This window comes from Zingiber officinale, chromosome 2B (genome assembly GCF_018446385.1).
Source record: "Zingiber officinale cultivar Zhangliang chromosome 2B, Zo_v1.1, whole genome shotgun sequence".
Classification (NCBI taxonomy): Eukaryota; Viridiplantae; Streptophyta; class Magnoliopsida; order Zingiberales; family Zingiberaceae; genus Zingiber; species Zingiber officinale.
Window position 1 is genome coordinate 20,951,488 of NC_055989.1, and position 5,342 is coordinate 20,956,829.

Consider the following 5,342-nt stretch of genomic DNA (forward strand, 5'->3'; position numbering starts at 1 on the left):
GTTCCGAAAGTGTGTCTAACCACGCAAGTAAGACTCAATCAATTGTATGTACCTAAAAATGGAATCCACCATCTAAAACCAAATCCAACTAAAACTAATAATTCAAAACCAAACAAAAATAAAAAGCTAAATTCCAAAATCAAGTTCACTAATAAAATTTAATAAATCAAACTTAAATCTAAAAGGTAAAATAAGGTCAAACTCAAACAAAAAAAATGAATTCAAATTAAATAACCTAAATTACCATCAAGTTCACTATAATTATTAAAGTAATCGACACAAACTCAAAGCTTAAAACCTAGCCAAATAACTCAGGGGGAGGCTCCAAATTAGTTGACACCTCCAAAATAATAGTTTACCCAGCTGAGTAATTAGGATTAGTCAAAAAGGGATAAAAGTTTAACTTAAACAACCGTACTGGTGAAGTTTTGGATGATAGTAGGTTTAGAAAACTCTGTCTATGCATGTCTAGGAAGATATCGCTTCGACCTGATGCATTTGGCTTAATGGAACTAACTGAAGTTACCATTTACGAATCTTAACTGGTTAGACCAGAGTTTTATTATTAAGTTCAGTGGACAAAAGTATGGTTACTCTAATGATATCCAGTTGACTCATCATAGCCCAGAAGTTTATCCGAAGAATGTCTATTTGTTGAACCCAAAGCTAAACTTGAATATAACATAAGTTAAATCAAACTCTAAAATTTAACTTAACTCATCTCACAAAATCATAGAATTCCCTGATTGAAAACATAGATCGGGTCAGATGAATAAAGATTAAATTAAATTAAATTAAAAATAAATTAAAAATAAATTAAAATAAAATAAAATAAATTAAATTAAGTTAAAATTAATTAATTAAATTAAATTAAAATTAAATAAAACTAAATCAAATTTAAATTAAATAAAACTAAATAAAATTTAAATTAAATTAAAACAAACATAATCCTCGGTTTAGTTAATAAGTGACTCCTACCTTTGTAGGAAACCAAGTGGATATTAGACAGTGGTTGTTCCAAATACATGACTGGAGATCACTCCATGTTCGCTCAACTAACATACAAAAGCTTAGGAACAGTTGCTTTTGGAAATAACGACAAACTCAAGGTAATTGGGATAGGTAATATCAAACTCAAAACTGACTTTATTGGTAAAAAGATGTTACTTGTTGATAATTTCAAATACAATCTACTTAGCATTAGTCAGTTGTGTAATTATAGATATAAGATTAGGTTCCTATTTTTTGAATGCCTAATTAAACACATAGATAACCCTAACATAAACCTAAAAAGGTTTAGGAAAGACAACATCTATATAATTAACTTAGCCATTTCCTCACTCAAGTGTCACCTGACACAAAAAGAAGAAACCTGGTTATGGCATAGAAGAATGCCCCACACAAACTTTAGAAACTTAACAAAATTAAATGGCTTAGTTAGAGGCTTACCAAAATTATCCAATTTAGATTCAATAATCTGTAATATTTGTCAATAAGGGAAGTAAGCCAAATCAACCCACAAATCAACTAAGCAAACTCAAACCAATTTAATACTAGAATTATTGCACTTGGACCTATTTGATTCTCATGGAATCAAATCCATAAATGAGAGTCTCTATTGCCTAGTAAAAATAGATAATTACTCAATTTACCTGGACAAAAATCTTAAAACATAAAGATGAAACATTTGAAGTGTTCAGTAAATTTTCCAAACAAACTGGAAATAAAAAAGATCAGAAAATCAAAAGAATTAGAAGTGATAATGAAGATGAATTTAAGAATCATAACTTTAACCTATTTTGCCTTGAAAATGGTTATCATCATTAATTTCCATGCCCTAACCCCCCCTCCCCCCCAACAAAATGGAATAGTAGAAAGAAAGAATAAAACTCTACTTGAAGCCTCCAGGATAATGCTAAATGAGTACAAACTCTCAAAATATTTTTAGACAAAAGATGTTAGCATAGCTTGCTATGTACAAAATAGAACCATAATAAATAAAAATTATAATAAGACCTCATTTGAACTCTATTTTAATAAACAACCTAATATTAAATATTTTAAAGTATTTGGGTGCCCAGCTTATATATTAAATATAAGAGAACACTTAGAAAAATTTACCTTAAAGTAGAAAATGAAATTTTTGTGGGCTACTCATGAAACAGTAGAGGGTACAGAGTATATAACAAGACTACACTAAGAATTGAAGAGACCACAAATGTAAAATTTGAAGAATCCAATCAAGAACAAACTTATATTTAACCATTTGACTTTGTTAGAGGAAACACTAATCTAGGGGGAGCAAGTGATGAAGAAGATAATCAACCTTAAGAACAAAAACTAGAACCATGAAGGTTAACCCAAACCATCCACTTGACCAAGTAATTGGTGATACAGACCTAAGAGTATAAACTAGATTAGCCTTTAGAAACTTAAGTCAAATAGCGTTAATCTCTAACATCGAACCCAAAATAGTAGAAGAATCATTAAGTGATCTAGATTGGATTTTGGCTATGCAAGAGGAACTAGCCCAATTTGAAAGAAATGAAGTCTGGGATTTAGTTCCATTACCAAAACATAAAAGGATAATCGAAACCAAGTGGGTCTTTAGAAATAAACTAAATGAAAAAGGGGATGAAGTTATTAGAAACAAGACTAGATTAGTTACAAAAGGATTCAGCCAAGTTGAGGGACTTTACTACGATAAAACCTTGTACCAGTTACTAGACTCGAATCAATTAAAATGTTACTAAGTTATGCAGCCCATAATGGATTCAAATTATATCAAATTGATATTAAGTCAACCTTCTTAAATTGATTAATTAAAGAAGAGATGTATGTAGGTCAACCCCCCCGGGGGTTTAAAGACTTAGAATACCCTAATCATGTGTTCAAATTAAAGAAAGCCTTGTATGGCCTAAAATAGGTCCCCAGAGCTTGGTATGAAAGGCTAACCATATACTTAATCTCAAAAGGCTTCAAACAAGGTCAAATAGGCCCAACCCTTTTTGTAAAAGTCATTCATCAAGATCAGTTTATAGCTCAAGTCTATGTGGATGATATAATATTTGGATCAACTAACTCAAAACTGTTACAAAAACTCATAACCCTAATGAAACAGGAGTTTGAAATGAGTCTGGTAGGACAACTAACATTCTTCCTAGGTCTCCAAATCAAATAAACAAATGAAGGTAACTATGTTTATCAACACAAGTATACACTTGAATTACTTAAGAAATTTGGAATGGAAAACTCCAAAGACATTAAAACTCCAATAGATACCAATACCATCCTAGATAGTGACCCAAGTGGAAAACCTATAGACCTCAAATATTATAAAAGTGTCATAGGAAGCCTACTGTACCTAGGGTTGTAAATGAACCAAACGTTCGTGAACAAGCTTGGTGTTCGACTTAGTAAGAGCTTGTTTATGCTCGTTCAATATTCATAAGATTAATTAAACAAATAAGCTTGAACAACTCATTAAACTAAACAAACAAACTTAAACACATATGTGTTCAACTCGTTAACATTCGTGAATAATGTTCGAGAATAATGTTCATGAACAATGTTCACTAGCCATATTCATTAATAAAACTCTTTTCAATATGTTAAATACATAATAAAATAAAATAAACAAATAAGTTTAAATTATCAAGCTTAATAACCAATCAAACAAATAAAGTTTTCAAACAATCAAGCAATCTAAATGAACCAAGCTCGATCCAAGCTCAAGCCAAGCTCGAACCAAGTTCAAGCCAAGATCGAACCAAGCTCAAGCCAAGCTTGAATTGAGAGCTTAATAACATCTAAATAAGCTAAGCTCAAGTCAAGCTTCAAACAAGCTCAAGCTTATAAAAAATAAATCAAGTCAAGCTTGAACAATCATTTCAAAAGCTTGGTTCATTTTAAGCTCGGCTTGGCTCGGCTTAATTACTTTATCAAACAAGCTTGAACATCCTAAAACTCGGCTCAGCTCGACTCATTTACAACCCTAACTGTACCTAACTACAAGTCGGCCAGATATCTTATTTGCAGTTAGTATGTGTGCTAGGTACCAGACTTGTGCCAAGGAATCACACTCGACTAGTGTTAAAATTTTTTTAGGTACTTAAAAGGTATATCCAATGTAGGAATGTGGTACCCTCGAGTAGGCAATTTTGAACTGATAGGATACTCTGACTCCGATTATGCCGACTGTAAATTCGATCGGAAAAGTACAAGTGGTGGTTGTCAACTAATTGGATCATCACCTGTCAGCTGATTTAGTAGAAAGCGGCATTGTATTGCATTATCTACTATTGAGGTAGAGTATATTGCAATAGGAGAATGTGTTGCACAACTATTATGGATGATGCACACCTTAAAAGATTACAATCTAAGTTTTAAATACACAAAAGTGTTAATTGATAATATGAGCTCAATTAACTTAACAAAAAATCTAGTGCATCAGTTAAGAACTAAACACATTGAAATTAAATACCACTTTATCAGGGATCATGTTGCTTGAGGAGATATTAAACTCAATTATATTGAGTCTAAGTCCAACTTAGCTGACATCTTCACCAAGCCACCCCCTGAAAATGAATTTAACTACTTACGACGATAACTAGGAATGTGTTTCATAAAATAGGACTGTTTTTTTCTTCTTTTTCTTTAAAATAATTTGAAAATTCTAAGGAAAAATCTTTTTCTAAAATTCCCATTTCCATAGACTTTTGAAATTAATTTTAGCCTTAGTCTAGATCAGATTCATAAAAAGCATGTTCCTATAGACCTAGGACTTGAGCATCTCACAAATACACTAGGACTCCCTTGATTGTGTATTCCAAAACTTAGAATGATGTGAGATGTGTTGGCCCTTTTCCTAGACTTAAGATGCTTATGTCAGTGCATCAACACAAGTCTAGGCGTAAAATACCAAATATAACAGTGATCAGGTTAAGTAATCCATTTTACTCAAACACTAGTTAGATAAACTTACTTAACTTGACTAACCAAGTGAACACTGCTATCTTCTAATAGTTAGTTAATAACTACCGGATAGGCATGTAAGGATAATTTCTAAATGTCTACATTTTTTTAAATAATATCATGTCTAGGGGGAGGATATTTGAAGAATAATTTCAACTCTATTTTTGAACTTAAAACTGTGTTCAAAAATCTTATTTATTTTGAAAATCTAACTATCTTGTATTATTTAAAAATTTTTATGAAACTTTAAAACCTTAAACCTCAAAGTTACCTTAAAGATTTTTCTTTGAAATATCATTAGCTTGCTAAAACCTCTGATACCTTGGAAATGTTTTGAACAATTTTTTTTTTTTACAAAAGTCATTTTT